Source organism: Arachis ipaensis, chromosome B8 (genome assembly GCF_059453495.1).
Source record: "Arachis ipaensis isolate K30076 ecotype BB chromosome B8, ASM5945349v1, whole genome shotgun sequence".
Classification (NCBI taxonomy): domain Eukaryota; kingdom Viridiplantae; phylum Streptophyta; class Magnoliopsida; order Fabales; family Fabaceae; genus Arachis; species Arachis ipaensis.
In genome coordinates, this window is record NC_142443.1 from 51,832,649 (window position 1) to 51,851,890 (window position 19,242).

The following is a 19,242-nucleotide window of genomic DNA, read 5'->3' on the forward strand; positions in this document are numbered from 1 at the left end:
AAGTAATACCTTAGGTGAGTGAGGGTTAAATCCCACGAGGATTGTTGGATTGATCAAGCTGTGGTCATCCTGCAGATCTTAGTCAGGCGAATAGAAAGATAGTTGTTGTTTGTTGTAGGCACATAGACAAGCAATAACAATAGAACGTAGTAACAGTAGTGAGAAATCAGTTAGGACCTCGGAGATGCTTATTCTTCTGGATTAACACATCATACTAACTACTCAAACGATGAATGATTCCTTCAATGGAAAGGTTGTAAGTGATTAAGCCATTGGTCGTGGTCATTAATCTCCTCAGATCCAAACCAAACACCCGAACAGGCTAGATCAATCTGGGAGAGGGTGAAGCGTGCACAATTCAATCTCTTGATGATCCTACTCAAAACGCCATAGATAAGGTTGGATCTTCCGGATCAGAGAATGACACTCTATGATTCTAGCCCTTAGAGCCACAGGAACCTCAATTATCCTTGACTAACGGGATTTCATGTCACAAATTCCAATTAGCCCAAGTAACTTGTTGGAACTCGTGATGCACTCTCAAGCCATAGCTCAATACTATCCGGGTCAGGACTCGTAAAGAACTCATGTAGAACAGGGGGTCATACCCCAAATTCATAAGGATGAAGAACGACAATGCATCGTAGAATAGAATCAAACATAGATTGAAGTAGAAAAGTAATTGCATTAATCCATAGGAATCAGCAGAGCTCCTAACCTTAACCTAGGAGGTTTAGTTACTCATACTGTACAGAAAATAATGTGTGAAGTTTGAATGTGGTGGAGAAGATCCTAACCAATGGTGATCTTCTCTTATATAGACTAATACTAATCTTAAAAAGATATTAATCATAATTAGAAATTATAAAAATAAAATAAACTAAGCTAAAGTTGCAAAAATTCACTTCTGGGCCCACTTTGTGAATGTTTGGGTTGAGCTTGGCGTCCAACTTGAAGGAGTGGGCGTTGAACGACCACTAGGGGGTAGATATACTGCTTCCTTTCTCCCTTTGTGGCGTTGAATGCCAGTCTTGGGCATTCAATGCTGGCTTCAGTCCTCTTGGAGCATTGAACGCCAGAAAGGGGGTAGTTTGGGTATTCAACGCCCATTTTGGGCCATCATTTCCAAAGAAAAGTATGGACCATTAAAACCTATTAAAACATAATAAAACTTAACAAAATGTACTAAAAACACAAGGAAAATAGCATTGGAAAGCGTATAAAATATCTGCTCATCAGTGAGTTACCTGAAGACAGTGGCAGTTGGTGCACGAATCCCCATTCTTAGTACAGCTGAACCAGCAAGTGTATTGGGTCATCCAAGTAATACCTGAGCGAGTCAAGGTCGATCCCACGAGGATTGTGGTTTGAAGCAAGTGATGGTTATTGATAAACCCATATTTTATGATATATTTTGTGCTCAATGTAGGTGATTTATTCAATCCTTCACTCACTTATTCATGAAAATTGCATGGTTTTACTTTCCCTTCCTTATTATGTGATGTATGTGAAAAAACATGTTTCCTATGCTTTAAAAATAATTATTTTAATTACCCTTTATTTCCATTCGATGCCGTGATTCGTGTGTTGAGTAGTTTCAGATCTTCTAAGGCAGGAATGACTTAAAGGATGGAAAGGAAACATATTAAAATGGAAGGAAAGCACAAAACGGAGTTTTTGGACAAACTGGCAGTGACGCGATCGCATGGACAATGCAGCCGCATGCCAGCGCGAAATGGCAGTGACGCGACCGCGTGATTGACGTGATCGCGCGCCTTAAGCGAAACGCATATGACGCGGACGCATGACTGAAGCGACCGTGTGACCCACGCGGACGCGTGACAGAGGCCACGCACCAGAAATTACAGAAAACGCTCCTAGCGATTTTTGAAGCCCTTTTTGGCCCAAATCCAAGTCCAGAAGGCACAGATCAGAGGTTATGAAGTGGGAGAATGCATCCATTCGAGGAGAGTCTCCAATTATTCACTATTCATGATTTAGATGTAGTTTTTAGGGAGAGGTTCTCTCCTCTCTCTCTTAGGATTAGGATTTAGAATTTTTCTTGCTTTCATGATTGCCCCTTTTTATCAGGTTCAATATTCCTTTTTAATTACTTATTTTCTCAATTCAATTTATGAATTCTTCTATGTTACAGATGATTCTTTTAATTAACGTTATTTGAGGTATTTCAGTTTATTATTGCTCTATTTTATTTATGTTACTGTTGCTTCCAATCTGAAGACATTTTTATTCGAATAGATCTACTTTTTTTTTCTCTTTTGGTCTTGGTTAAGAGATCAGTAACTCAGGAGTCATCAAACTCAACATGATTGATAATTGTTACCTTGGCTAATTGAATTGAACTTCAATAATCCCAATCTTTTCTTAGGAAGTAACTACGATCTGAAGATCAAACTAATTAGTCGCTTGACTTTCCTTTGCTTTAAGTAAAGGTTAACTAAGTGGAATTCAGATTCAATTTTCATCATCATTGATAAGGATAACTAGGATAGGACTTCCAATTTCTCATACCTTGCCAAACTTTTATTTTACAGTTATTTATTTATTTATTTTACTTGCCATTTAAATTACTTGTTCCTCATCTTCAAAACCCCAATTTACAATCTTCATAACCAATAATAAAAATATACTTCCCTACAGTTCCTTGAGAAGACGACCCGAGGTTTAAACACTTCGGTTATTAATTTTTAAGGGGTTTGTTACTTGTGACAACCAAAACGTTTGTACGAAGGGATTTCTGTTGGTTTAGAAACTATATCTATAACGCGACTATTTTGATAAAATTTTTTACTAGCAAAAATCCTAACGTCAAAATGGCACCGTTGCCGGGGAACTGGAATCGTGTGCCTTATTATTGGTTATTGTAAATACTTTTCTTTTGCTTGTTTATTTGTCTTTATTTTCCCTTTTTTTATTTTTATTAGCTACTATGAATTCTCACCCCTCTCGCTTTGAGTTTGGTTCTAATATTGTTGAAAGGAGTGAAAGTTATAACAAGAACATGCATCAAGGTCAGAGCAATCAAAGATGGATGGAGCCAAGAGGATCTGATCAACCCTTTAGGCAACAACACCCTCCAAGATATCATGGACAAAGACCATTCTACAATGCATACCAAGCCAATAGACATGGTGGATAACCTTGTAGTTACCAACAAGCCCCACCCTGTGCTTATAGGCCATCCTCTCAACATAACTTCGAACCACCACACTCACAAGCTCCTTTTCACCATTCACCACCATATGATCCTCATTTACCCCAATTCCAATCCAATTACTCCCAAACACCACCACTTCCCCATGTGCCACGTCCAAATCCATCACCCCGAGAATCAGAGGTTCGCCTCAAGGAAACAGTAGATCAACTTCAAACAACCCTTCATCAACTGGAGCAAGCAGTAAGTCAATTATCTTTTAGACGTTCGAACATTCAAGGACCTCCCACAGCCCCATGTGGACAATCTAATGAAGAGCGTAGTATGAAGAAGATACTAGAAACTCCAGTAGACAGAACAGGGCATGACTTCGTACTGGAACAAGTAGAGGAAGCTATCATTGTAAAAAAAGAAGAGTTGGTTGAAGACTTAGGAGAAGCTGAACTTCCATGGGAATCCAGAATTGTGGAAAATTTTGTCAAGGACGTTACAATTGATGCTAAGGAGGATAGAGCACAACTCCCAAAGCAAGTCTTTTATGAAGAATTAGACGGTATAATCCAAGAAGCAAGTTTCCTTGATGATGATAATCTCAAGTCAAGTTCTCCTAGTAATGAACTTGCATCCGCAAGTGAATTCTCTGAGATCGAAGAATCTTCCCCAAGTGAATACGAAGATGATGCAGAGGTAGATTTCTCTCAACCTCCCGTTTATGACTTAAGTGACGAGGAAGACATAGAAGGCTTTGATCAGGACATGGATGCATTTGAAGCAGTCTGCAAGGAAGTGAAGAAATTCACAGAAGAGCACAAGGGAGTAGAACTTACAGAACCACTGGAAATACCTATCCCAAGGCCATTACCACCCAATACAAGCTTCAAGTGGGTACAATCCTTAACCTTTAGCTTTATTTTTCCACTTGAATATGGGTTGCTTGAAACAGATGGCCAGCTTAGAGCTCTCTGCAGCTTTAAGAGTAAGAAGGAAATGGCTCGTACTCAGAGCTGGTGCACAAGGTTCAATAAGGTTCTACGCTTCAACTCGAAGTGCACGGATTGGCATCGTGATCAATCGAATGGATCTCGAAAAACGTTTGGTCACCATGGTGAGAATCTACTTTCTAAACCGCCCGGATGGAAAAATATAGATCAAGACGGAGGCGGATTTAAAAGTAAAGTTTGGGATCCTGGAATCTATTTTGACATTCGCCACCCCGGAAACCTGAGAATCTGTTTGAAGCTGCTCAGAAGCTTTACATGCGTAGTTTGGGACCCCGGAGGCCATTGGCATTCCAAACATTGGTAGAGATTTCCGGATGAATTTAAGCATAAGCCGCCAAAACAGGAAGCTCATCCAAATGTCCAACTTAAGGACTTTAACTAAGAGTGCTAGGTGGGAGACAACCCACCATGATATGGTCGTTCCTTTTTCAGTTTTATTTCGTGTTATTTATTTTTATTTCCTTTTCAATTGAACCTAAATATTATTCACTTGCATTGCATACTACATAATTGCATACCTGCATAAAAAAAAAGGGCGCGCGACGCGACCGCATCACTCATGCGATCGCGTCAGTTGCGAAAAACACTTTCCACGCGTCTGCGTCATTCACGCGGCCGCGTGATCTGGAAATCGGCGTAAGGATCCAATGCCCAGAAAGTTGGACTGGAATCGTACGGCTGTTGCGCGTTTCGCACAAAATGACACACGCGGTCGCGTCCCTGACGCGATCGTGTCACTTGCACAACACTCATCCCACGCGAAAGCGTGAGCGACGCAATCGCGTCGCGTGGATTGCACAACACCCCAAAGGAGACAGAGAGTTGCGCTGAAACGACACTGGAATTTTGCATTTAGCACAATTTCCAGCGACGCAGTCGCATGCCTCACGCGACCGCGTCATTCATCATTTTACCCATTCCATGCGATCGCATCACTCACGCGATCGCGTCAACCCCCATTCCACCCCAGCCACGCGACCACGTTCCCCACGCAATCGCGTGGATTCAAATTCGATAACACCCATCCACGCGAAACCCTACCCATTCGCCCCCCCTAACCCCCTTCTCCTTCCTCCCTTCTCTGCAACCAACCACCACCAACTTCCAGCCACCACCATCGACCACCGCCCCACCGTCGACCACCCAAACCCCACCACAACGCCACCCCCTTCTTCCTTCCCTCTCTTTCTTCTTCTTCTTTCCTCTTCTTCCCTCCACCACTGCTACCCCCTCCGCGACAACCACCGCCCACCGCGCCGTCACCGCCGCGCCTCCACCCACCACCCACGCCCCCTTCCCTTCCTTCCCCCTTAAACCCTACCCCCATTACCCTACCCGAAACCCCCTGCCTCCGAACAACCACCACTGCCGCGCCAACCACCCTCAACTGCCGCGTCAGCCACCACCGTAGCCACCCCCTACCATCTCTCTGTCTCACTTTCATTCATACGCCTACCAGGTTCTGCCAAACGCCACCCTTCTTTCAATTCATAGTTAATACCATAATTTTTTTTGTTTATGTTCATAATTAGGCTAGTTAGATATGCATGTTATAGTGGATTCTAGGTGGTTAGGTAGCCTAGGATGTGGTTAGTGGATTTAGGCCTGTTAATTGCGCTGTTCATGCTACTTGCTTTATACTTTTCGCAATTCTGCTGTTGCTGTGCTCTACGTACTGTTCATATGATGTTCTTACTATTCATGCTGCTATTGCGAATGTTCCTTCATGTTCATCTTATTTATATCTATTTGCAGTTTATTTTAACTTATATGAACTATTCTGTTACTGTTCATTTTTCGGGAACATCCAATTTTAGCCGGAATGCTACCCAAATTTCTGTAAACCGTTTTGATTTTCATTCATATCTTGGTTTTGGCAATTTGCACTCTGCTTTACTCTGCTTTTACCAAACCATTGCATGAATGTCAGGGCAAGCTTTCTTATTCTTTTTAATTTCCTGGATAATAATCTGCATTTTTGATGTTTAGATTCCATATCTACTATTTCTGTATCCATATGAATCATCATCAACTTCCTTGTTTGAATATGAGTTGCCTGTAGCTTATAATTGTGAATCCTTGTTACTTAGATACCAATCATTATGCCGCTTACCTTAACTTTCTTTTTACTAACTCACTGATTTTTTATTTCTAACCTCTTTTTCAATTTCACACCACTTTTAACTTTCTAACAACCCCCTCTGCTTTTTGACTCACTCTTTACTTTTATTTTAACTCAAAGCATGTTTGTGGTTTTCCTAATTAACATGAATTCTATGGATCTTACATTTTGGATTGTGAATTTTTCTTCTCAGTTTTCTAACTCCTATACAATCCTTAATGCACATTTACTTAACTCATTTTCATCATTCTACTGCTCCTTTGCCATTATGTGCTTCTTTTGTTATTTGCCTCCTTGTTTTCCTGTTTTTATTATATCCTTGATTTCTATTTTTCAGGATGTCTGACACACCATCAGAGCCATCTGAAGAGGAGGCGGATGATCACGAGGCGGATGATCACGAGGCGGAGACCCATCCACAAAAAGAGGCTGCGCAGGCAGACATGGAGCAGGCTGCATCACAGCAGGAGTCCCCGCCTCAGATTCAGGCTGTAGACCCAGAGATCCCTATTCAGTTAGCACCCCCTCTGCAGCAGGCAGATCCTCAGCCCACCCCCACAGAGACTCCGGCTACCCATCCTTCCAGTGATGACACCCCTTCACACCCTGCTTGAGTGAGCATCAGGGACGATGCTTCATTTTAAGTGTGGGGAGGTCGCCATCTCTAGCGTATTTTTTTTGGTGAACCACTACAGACTCTTTTACTTTATTTTGCTACTTTTCTGTATTTTTCTGTTTATTTTTTATTTTCTCAGTACTTATACATTGCTATTTTCATGTATTTTTACTATATTTCTGCATGTTGCACTTTAGTTCATATTTTAGCCATTTAGTTTAGTTGCAATTCTAACTTATTAGTTATAGAAAATGTGGATTAATTAGTATAGTTTACCCTTTTTAGCATAAGATAACTTAGTTTAAATTGAAAATATAAAAAGGAAGTAAACAAGAGACTTTAACATAATAAAAACAATCCACACACCTTGTATATAGCATTACATGTTAGTTAGTTAACAACATTTCATCAAGGAGAAACACTAAAACTTTAAAGCCACCTTAAGATTTACATTGAGAATAATGGAAACTCTTAATTTTTACTTGCATGACATATATAACTGATATATGATTTTTGAGTTAGAGAACACACAGCCTGTGAGTTTTGAGCTTAATTGTATGGTTACATTCAAACCATAATTTTTATTCCTGTGTGTTCTGCCCTTCTTTTTTATTCTGGTGTTTTTTACTTTGTTTTAATCTATATGTCTGATTATAGAATATAGATACATACCAAGAAAGTGATTGAGGCCACTGTTTGATTCTAGCTCACTTATCCCAAATTAGCCTACCTTTTACATCACCCTTGTTAGCCCCCTTGAGCCTTTAAATCCCCTCTTATTCTATAAACCACAATACTAGCCTTAAGCAGAAAAACAAAATAAAAATCCCAAGTTGAATCCTTGGTTAGCTTAAGATAGAAAGTGTGTATTGTTTAAGTGTGGGAAACCTATTGGGAACATGGATGATAAAAACAAAGGGTAGAAAGTTAAAAAGAATAAAATAATTCAAAATAAAAATTTTTGGGAAGCATGCTTATGTGAAATCAAAATAATTGAATTACCATGTGCATTAAAAAAAATTATTTTTCAGTATTTGAATAAAGGGGATACAAAAGAATGCCCCAAATACAAAATAAAGCAATGCACATGGGACAAAATTAAAACTAATGCATGAGCATGTAACATCAAAAGTGGGAAAATTTGGGTGAATAGGTAAAGAAATTCTTGCCTTACAAAGTATGTATGTTAGGTGAGATCTTAGACTAATCAAGGATTCACCTATTAGCTCACTTAGCCTTATACATATACCCTTACCTTTACCTTGGCCCCATTACAACCTTAATTAAAGACCTCATGATTTTTGTATGCCTATATTCTATAATTTTTGATTGATTAGATGAAGAACAAAGTTATAGAAAGTAAGGATAAAAAGAAGAATAGAGTGATTAACCCAATAAACACTGAGTGACTAGAGAGTAAACACAAAATCCAGTGAGGATTCAATAGCTCATCAACATATATCTCTGCTTAATTTGTTAATTGTCTTGCAAGTTTGTAAAATATTTTTCTTTCCCATCTCAATTGTAAAAGTGCTTTATCATTATCTAAGGTTTGGCTATGCATATATGATTCCTTGAGAATGTGAATTAATTTAACTACATGTAAGTTTAATATACAAGTGAATAACAATTAAAATTGCATAATTCATTTAGGTAGTTACATTTAGAATAGATTGCATTGCATGAGATTCCACCACTTCAACCTTACCTTACTCTTTATCTTGGATTTAGCATGAGGACATGCTATTGTTTAAGTGTGGGAAGGTTGATAAACCCATATTTTATGATATATTTTGTGCTCAATTTAGGTAATTTATTCAATCCTTCACTCACTTATTCATGAAAATTGCATGGTTTTACTTTTCCTTCCTTATTATGTGATGTATGTGAAAAAATATGTTTCCTATGCTTTAAAAATAATTATTTTAATTACCCTTTATTTCCATTCGATGCCGTGATTCGTGTGTTGAGTAGTTTCAGATCTTCTAAGGCAGGAATGACTTAAAGGATGGAAAGAAAACATACAAAAATGGAAGGAAAGCACAAAACGGAGTTTTTGGAGAAACTGGCAGTGACGCGATTGCATGGACAACGCGGCCGTATGCCAGCGCGAAATGGCAGTGACGCGACCGCGTGATTGACGCGATCGCGCGCTTTAAGCAAAACGCATATGACGCGGATGCATGACTGAAGCGACCGCGTGATAAGGAAAACTCCAGATGACCACGCGGACACGTGACAGAGGCCACGCACCAAAAATTACAAAAAACGCTCCTAGCGATTTCTGAAGCCCTTTTTGGCCCAAATCCAAGTTCAGAAGGCACAGATCAGAAGTTATGAAATGGGAGAATGCATCCATTCGAGGAAAGTCTCCAATTATTCACTATTCATGATTTAGATGTAGTTTTTAGGGAGATGTTCTCTCCTCTCTCTCTTTAGGATTAGGATTTAGGATTTTTCTTGCTTTCATGATTACCCCTTTTTATCAGGTTCAATATTCCTTTTTAATTACTTATTTTCTCAATTCAATTTATGAATTCTTCTATGTTACAGATGATTCTTTTAATTAACGTTATTTGAGGTATTTCAGTTTATTATTGCTCTCTTTTATTTATGTTACTGTTGCTTCCAATCTGAAGACATTTTTATTCGAATAGATCTACTTTTTTTTCCTCTTTTGGTCTTGGTTAAGAGATCAGTAACTCAGGAGTCATCAAACTCAACATGATTGATAATTGTTACCTTTGCTAATTGAATTGAACTTCAATAATCTCAATCTTTTCTTAGGAAGAAACTAGGATCTGAAGATCAAACTAATTAGTCGCTTGACCTTCCTTTGCTTTAAGTAAAGGTTAACTAAGTGGAATTAAGATTCAATTTTCATCATCATTGATAAGGATAACTAGGATAGGACTTCCAATTTATCATACCTTGCCAAAAGTTTATTTTACAGTTATTTATTTATTTTACTTGCCATTTAAATTACTTGTTCCTCATCTTCAAAACCCCAATTTATAATCTTCATAACCAATAATAAGAACATACTTTCCTGCAGTTCCTTGAGAAGACGACCCGAGGTTTAAACACTTCGGTTATCAATTTTTAAGGGGTTTGTTACTTGTGACAACCAAAACGTTTGTACGAAGGGATTTCTGTTGGTTTAGAAACTATATCTACAATGCGACTATTTTTATAAAATTCTTTACTAGCAAAAATCCTAACGTCAGTTATCTTGTAGATCTTAGTCAGGCGGATAGAAGAGTTATTGGTTTCAATTTGGTTAAAAGCATAAAAGGAATAGTGTATAAAATACTTTGTGAATTGAATTATAATCAGGGACAAGAAGATGGTTAAGGCTTGGAGATGCTTTATCCTTCTAGATTAACTCTGGTATTACTGTCATCTTCAATTGTGAATGATTTCTTCTATGGCAGGCTGTATTTGATCAACGCCGTATGGCCGCGGTCATTAATCTCCTCTGCTTCAGATCAAACACCGGGTCAGCGGTCATTCAATCTGAATGGGGGTGAATCTCTAGCAGTCTATTCCCTTGTTGATCCTACTCAAAACGCCACAGACAATGTCGAATCTTCCGGATCAGAGAATGCTGCGCCTTTGCATTCTAGCCTCTACCACAAAGACCCTAATCTCCCCATACCTTGGCTGAACTGGTGTCTCGAGAAGTCCCCAACGATGTCGTGGATTAACCGTCTAAGAGATGTATAATCAAGCTAGTGGTTCAATGCTTTCCAGTCACGTATTCACATGAACCCAAGATGAACACGGGTGGTTGTCAGGTACGCGGTCTTAGTATAAAGAATGGAGCTGATTGTCACGGGTCATCCCATTCATCATGTTGAAGAATGAATATACATCTTAGAATTGGATCAAACACGGATTGAAAAGAAACAGTAATACTTTTATTAATTCATAGAACTCAACAGGGCTCCTCCCCTCATCCTAGGAGGTTTAGAAACTCATACTGATAGGAAATACAATGATAAACGAAATCTGGTGTGTGTCTCCTCTGGAGAATCCCCTGATAAAACGTGTAAAAGTCTTTAAATACTAACTAATGACTAAGGATTACATAAGAAAGGGTAAAACAGTCTTTTAGTGCTAAAATCTACTTCTAGGGCCCACTTAGTGAGTGTTTGGGCTGAGCTTTGATGAGATCCACATGTTAGGAGGCCTCTAGGGCGTTGAACGCTAGCTAGGGGTCCTCTTTGAGCGTTTGGACGCTAGTCTCCCCATTTGGGCGCTGGATGCCTGGAATGGGACAGGAGGCTGGCGTTGGACGCCAGTTTTGGACTTTTTAATCTGAAGCAAAGTATAGAAAATTATATATTGTTGGAAAGCTCTAGAAGTCAAATTTCTATAGCCATTGAGAACGCTGCATTTGGACTTTTGTAGCTCCAGAAAAGCTCTTCCGAGTGCAAGGAGGTCAGATCCGGACAGCATCTGCAGTGCTTTCTCTGTCTCTAAGTCAGACTTTTGCTAACTTTTGCTCCAGCTCCTTAATTTCAGTCAGAAAATACCTGAAATTGTACAAAAATACAAAAACTCATAGTAGAATCCAAAAATGTGAATTTAACACTAAAACCTATGAAAATATAATAAAAACTAAACAAAATATGCTAAAACCTATATGAAAAGGATGCCAAAAAGTATATAAAATATTTGCTCATCAGCAGCGCAAAGAACTTTTCTGGCGTGGTGATGGCAGCATGGATGACGTAGTGGGGGCAGTGGTGACCAACCTGCAAGGTTGCATTTAGGATTTTTTTTACAAAACCACAAATGAAAAATAGGAGAGAGAGAGAGAGAGAGAGAGAGAGAGAGAGAGAGAGAGAGAGAGAGAGAGAGAGGAAAGAAGGAGGCAACTCCAATGAGTAGCGGCTGCAGCAACAACAATAGCAGCGATAGTAGCGACTAAAGCAGTGGCGACACAGTGAACCACATGACGCAAGGAGTTCTAGCCTAGTCCACATAGTCTTTGGAGGATGTTGGTTATGGCTGGTGCTGGTGGAGGTGGTTTTGGGAGGAGGGGGCGGAGAGAGCGAGGATGAAGTTAGAGAGAGTGTCTGTTTCAAAAATGTGTGGGCAGGGTGCACGTTTTAAATTTAGGACAAGTTTACCGTTGAATTTATCGCCGACGGTAACGCATTGTGGGTCGCCAAAATGCTGCATTCCATTAATTGAGTCCGACGCTAAATTTTATGCCTATTTTTTTCATTTTTCCTCCAACTATTACTAGAGAATTTACCATCGAAAATGCAAATCCGGCGATAATGATTTGAACTAACGAATTCGTTGCCACGTCCGCCGGTAGATGCTAATGTGCGACGTTAAATCCGATGATATTCTGTGTTTTTCTTATAGTATTTTTTTAGTGAGTAAAGCTTCTCTCTCGATAATATTTATAGGCTTCACTTTTTACCGTTGCAGAGAACAAATTCGTCGAATGCCTGGATGAATCTTGTGATTCAAATGAAGTTCGTTGAAGGCCTAGGCGAACTTTGTATAATTTTCACAATTTTATCGAAAAATTGGATGAATTGTAAAAAAGTTGTTAAAGTTCACCGAGGGGTTGGACAAACTTCAAATAAACTCCAAAAAAAAACATCTTCAAAAATAAAGTTGATTTAATTTATTTTTTGAATTAAAGATTTTTTTTATTTTATAATAAAAAATTCGACTAATAATACTTGTTGAACTCAAATGGTTAGAAAGTTTCAAAATCAGATAGGTACAAATTTATAGACTAAGAGTCAATTTGGATAAACAACTTAATTAAATTTTTTAAAAAAAAAAAGCTTAAAATATAAAAATTTATATTAAAAACAGCTTATAAATAATAAATTTTTTTGTGTTTAGAAAGTTATCATAGAAGTACTTATTTTAAAGTTTTGTAATAAATATGAGTGATAAAATAGTTTTTGATAAAGAGAAAAGTCAAATTTTTTAACTTCTTCAAAAGCTCTTAAATAATTTTTTAAAAATTTAAAAACATATCTAAAAAACTTTACCAAACATCATTAGTATCATATTTATAAATCAAAAACTCAAAAAAAAATTAATAGGATATTTTATACTAAATATAAAATCATTCATGTTCATTATTTCTTAAATATGTAAGCTTTTAGAAAAGATAGTTTGTGATATAATAGTATCAAAATTTATGAATAAAAAAACTTTAGAATCCAATTATTATTGCCACAGAGAAATATATATATATTGGGATATACTGCACAAGTCAAGTAACATTATTCTATTTGGGATCAGTTCTCACATTCACACTCACAACAACTTTACTGTATGAAAACTTCTCGAATTCCGGTCAAGAAAACAAATCGTTACAATATTAGTGTCATCTAACCAGTAACCAACATGTGCAATTCCCTTGTCTTTTGTTCCTTAAATTGAAAATTTACATTACTAGACAAAGTTCTCTACTTCTATTGCAGCATCCTTCGTAGACACGGTGCCACAAATGCTCGATCTGAATTAAATATATCAAAGTTAGTAAACTATACTACTATATTATATTGTTTCATATTTATTAATTAAATAACAAAGTTGGTAAACTATATACTACTAGAAGACTGCAACACAATTACCAACGTTTCCATGAAGCCACTCATCAGAGACGACCATGAAAAACAAGTTCTGGCTGTGCTTCAATTCAATTTGACAGAACCATATTTCATTTGGATGATGACTTATTAGAATACTATTTAGCCACACAATAACAAAAGAGCATTTTCAGAACTCATTATTAGTGTTATTGTTGTTATCAAAAGACTGAATTCGTAATGTATCATTATTCACATGTTCACTTATATCTGTGTGAATGAGAAATATCCAACACCAAAAAAAAAAAAAAAAATCTTTGTGCAAATTGTATTGTGTTTGTGTCACCTCATCTATGTAGAATGTATGCTAGGGTGCCACAAATATAAATCGACCTCTGGTTCTATACCTCATCAAATATATATTTTTAGAGATATATAATTATTTATATATATTTTTTATTAATTTAAACTTTAAAAATAATAATTTTATGACATAGTATTAGAATTTTTATGTCTGAAAGGTTTAGAATTCAATTTTTGTTATGTTTCAAAAAAATTGTATGAAACAAATAAAAAAAACCTAAGCAAAAAAAATTCAAGTAAATCCAAAAATTTTTATTTGAGGTGTATGTATGATGTAACGATTCATGTCTTCTATTATCAGCTTAAGTTTGCTTTTGAATTTATATATATAACTGTAATTAAAATTCATTTATAAAAATTATTTTAAAAAAATTATATGACCTTATATTTTAATTTTAAATGTTCATCTAAATTTTGATAAGGGAAAAGTAATTTTTATCGTAATACCACTTCTCACACAAATTTAACTAATAAGAGGTGAATAAAAATATTTATATCTCTAATACCCTTCACACAAGAGATTTCTTGAGTTTGCATGAATTTTTATAAACGTTTTTTTGTCTTATACTAATTTTTTTTTTGGATCCAATAAAAATTAAATTCTAGGCTTTTAAGTCATATAAATTCTTTTTGTTTTTTTTTGTTTTATCAAACAAAGGGAGACTCGAACGCGCGACCTTTTACATGAGTATGGAGAAATTATGTCATTTGAGTTATAACTCATTAGTAAATTATATAAACTCTTATATTACTTTTTCTAAAAGTTTAAATTAATAGAAAATGAGATAATTATATGTGATAACAGAATGTAAATATAACTGAAACTAAAATGTATAATTAAATATAGACAATAAATATTTATTTAAAAAAACACAAATTTTATATTTTGAATTCGATTTAATAGTCAAAATCGTCACTGAAAGATACTCCGATCTCCATTTTCGTCCCCAAAAGATAAATTTAATCAAAATCGTCCTCGAAAGATTTAAAATTAATCACGTTAGTCCCTCCGTCTATTCTGTCACTAACGACATTAACTTTGCTAACGTGGCACATTAGTTTTTTTTTTATCATGGGCTGTTAAGCCCAAAAAACAAAAACAGATCCTAACTACCCATAACCCGACCCACCAGTACCCACCCCTAAAATCCTTCCTCAACTGTCTGAGTAGCTTCAAGTCTCCATTCCCGTCTCGCTGCAACACAACCTCCGCCACCTATCAAGCGTCTTAGAACCCTTGCTCCACAGCTGTTGCCTCTCTCTACTATCGGTTTGGATTAAGTCTTTCACATTTGGAGAGAGATCTGACTTACTTTGGAGTTTGGATTTTGGAGGTCGTCTCTGTAAAAACGATTTTTCTTCTCTCTATCACTTTCGTTAGGGTTATTTAACAAATATTCTTGGTGCTTAAGCTTATATCTCACTCCTTCACCATACTGGTATGTTTTATCATTGTAGCTCCCTTTTATTACTACTATTTTATATCGTGTGAAATTTTCATTTTTTGAAGCTGTTGTGTCCAAAGATTGTGCCTTTTTTGGGGCATATTAGATGTGGTGGTGTGATCATTCATGGTACACTGATCATGCGCTTTTGTTTTTGTGTTTTTGATTCTAGTAATTTTTTGGTTTATCTTTGGGTTGCATTTTTGCATGCTTGGTTTTGTTCATAGAACGAGGTCTTATCTTTGCTTAAACATTAAAATTGAACATTTTCTCTTGGTTAATTATTTTGCATGTTTGAGATTGTGATGATGCTATGTTGATTCCTTTGTTTATTTTGACATGCACCGAATTGGATTGGGGGTGGAAAGCGAGCACTATACTATTGATGCGGCGACGGTGGCAGCAGCTGTGGAGCGGGGGCTCTAAGACGCTTGATAGGTGGCAGAGGTTGAAATTTAGGCAAGGCATGGTATCTCTGCAACATCCGGCGACGACTGTGGTGGTTACTGGAGACGGTGCGTAGCGTGAAGCTTGAAGAACCACATTGCGGGGGTTATGTTGCAACGGGTACGGGTGGGTCGGGCTCTGGGTAGTTAGTGTTTTGTTTCTGTTTTTTGGATGACCAAAAAGAAAAAAAGAAAAAAAACTAACGTGTCACATCAGCAAAGTTAACGTTGTTAGTGATAGAATAGACGGAGGGACTAACGTGATTAATTTTAAATCTTTCGAGGACGATTTTGATTAAATTTATCTTTTGATGACGAAAATGGAGATTTGGGTATCTTTCAGGGACGATTTTGACTATTAACTCTTTTGAATTCGCATCAAATTTTCTCATATCATTTTTCATGTAAAATATTTTCCTTCACTTGTGTTCTATATATATACGCGAGCACACAGACATTATTTATATGGGAAATTGCTCTTTTCTAAAAATAAAGAGATGCAAAGAACCTATTTTTGTTGCTAATTCCAGGTCAATCGAAGATCTGAGCACAATTTCCAATGCATTTTAGAACTCAAAAAAGACACCACTCCTGATATATATCCATCTAAACAATTTCTAGCTATATACTCGCTTCAATTGCTTTCCAATTTCTATTCCATACTTCATGAGTTCCATTTAGCCAGAGTTAGCTAGATAGAAAAATATTACTTTAATTATTATTTAGTATAGTATAATAATAACAATAATTATTGTGTCGTCATATGTATGTAATGTGATTGCACATGACAACTACTGGTGACACCTTAGACTACAAAATTTCGGCCACACAGAAAATTCTAACAAGGCTTATGTATGCTATTGGATAAGGTATACGCTGCTAGCTTCCATCCTATTATAATGAACCATTTTACAAGCAACCTTTGTGGCCAACATTGGTCCATTTAATTATTACTTGTTTAGCCGAACAAAGAATACCATAGGGAATGAAACATTATTATTATTATTGTTCATATGCATATGCATATGAATATAAATTATATTACCTCAACATTTTGAAGTCACGAATTTATTTGTTGAAATTCCTTTAGAAACAACTAGAAGCATGTAGAAGGCTGCTTAGCTTGTTGATGCATTTAATATCAAGAAGTGAGTAAATAATATGTGTCACTCAAATTGCCATTCTCATCAAATGCTACCAATCAAGTTGTGTATGTAACTCATTGCGGCTAGTTATTGTTAGTTATATACCGCCGCATATATACACCTGATTTCATTTACTTCACTCTAGTTTTCGTCATACACTTTATTTAAGGTATTGAAAAATTATTTAAAAAAGAGAAGCTGGAAAACCATCAACATTATTAATTAATTCTCTTGCGGTAAAAATGTTACATAGCTAAATAATACGCAGTGTATACAGTATGTATTTTTTCTACAATGAGAGTTGAATTTCCAGTTACATAGTTAAGGGATAAGTAAGGCGGTAGTACGTTATATGACATTCTATATAAGTTTGGTTGTTAGGCCACTCATAAATATTAAATTTTACCTGTAATTTTTAATATTTTTTATTATTATTTGATCACTATAAATATTAAATTGTCTTTAATATATAAATTTTATTAATTTATATATGTAAATTTTAAAAAATATGAATACAAATTGTATTGATTTATATGTGTAAACTCTGATAAATATAAATATAAATTATATATTTTTTGCATATAAAATTTTTGTAAATATAAGTATAAATTATTACTGATTAAATATTAACAAAAAATAATAATATTTACTGATTATGTAATATTATTCTTATACAAATTTTAGGTTGCAAATGTCCAATAATATCATCGAGGTAAGATAATCTCTCATAATAGGTTTATTTGATTGTAGCATATATTTTTGCTCCAGTTGGCGGCATCTCTACGAGAATAGAAGTATACTTGTAAGCAGATACAAATCCAAAAATTTTGATATGCGCAAATCGATTTTTATATGAATTTGTAATTATTTTTTATTTCAGGTAAGTGAGAGTCGATCTAATTAAAATTGTTAAATTGAGTAAGTAATAGTTATTTTATTAGACTTAATCAGACAAATAATAAAAGAATAATAAAAGAAAATTATTGGTGTAAACACATAAAGTAATGAGATAAAAAAAACAAGTAAAAATTAGTGTAAAATCAATATAAAGAAGACAATTAAAACTTCAGAGATGTTTATCTTTTTGGATTAATACCTCTTACCGACTATTTTAACAATGAATTATTCATTCTATGGCAAATTGTAAGTAATTAATCCTAATCTTTTAGTGATTAATATCCTCTGATCCTATTAAAACGCCACAGACAAAGTTAGTTGTTTTGAATCAGAGAATGAAGTTCAGTATTCTAGTCTATACCACAAAGATCCTAATCATCCCATATCTCGGCTGAACAGGTGTTCTCATATCCCCAACGAGTTGTGGATTAGCCATCTAGGAGGTGTATTCTCAAGCTGTAGTTCAAGTGACCTTGGCCAAGTATCACAAGAACTCATGTAGAAAAATGGTCATACTTCCATTCCATCCAGTTTCATTAGTATTAAGAACGAGTCACACCTTAGAATGTCATCAAGCATATATTAAAATAGAAAAGTAATATTATTAATCCATAGAAATAAACAGAGCTCCTAACCTTAACCAGGAGGTTTAGTTGCTCATGACTTACAGAGAAAACGTAGAACTAGTGAGGAGTCCCAACGATGCAAAAAACTTGGTGCGCGAATTTAGAACTCGCACAACTTCATCGGCAAGTGTACCGAGTCGTCCAAATAATACCTCAGGTGAGTGAGGATCGATCCCACGAAGATTGTTAGATTCAATAAGCAATAGCTATCTTGTTGAAATTAGTCAGGCAAATAGTAGAAGAAGGTTGTTGGTATAAACGCATAAAATAATGAAATAAGAGAAGCAAGTAAAAATTAGTGTAAAATCAATATAAAAAAAACAATTAAGATCTTAGAGATGTTTATCTTTCCAGATTAATATTTTTTACTAACTATTTTAATCACTTATGGTTTTGTGTTATTTTTTTCATTCCATAAATACTTTTATGCATAATATGTAACTATATTAAATTATTTTAAAAAAAGGTTTATTAATATATAAAAAAAAATCATAAAGTTTTTTTTAGTAATTTTGTTTTTGACATGAGTTATATAAAAAAATATAACAATATCAATAGTATTCTATAAAATTACAAGATATTGGTATTTTTATAGTGTATTTAGTTAAAAAGTTATTATATATTTTTTAATTAAAAATAATTCTTTTAAAAATTTTAAAAATTTGAAAACAAATAATAAACTAATAATTATCTCTAATATAACAATGTAATTATCAAAACATAACGATGTCAGTTATTATTTCCATAGAAATAAGTATATAGAGATTAATTTAAAAAAGTATAAAAAGTTGAGTGTATAATATTTAATTAATTAAATAATCATACGACAAA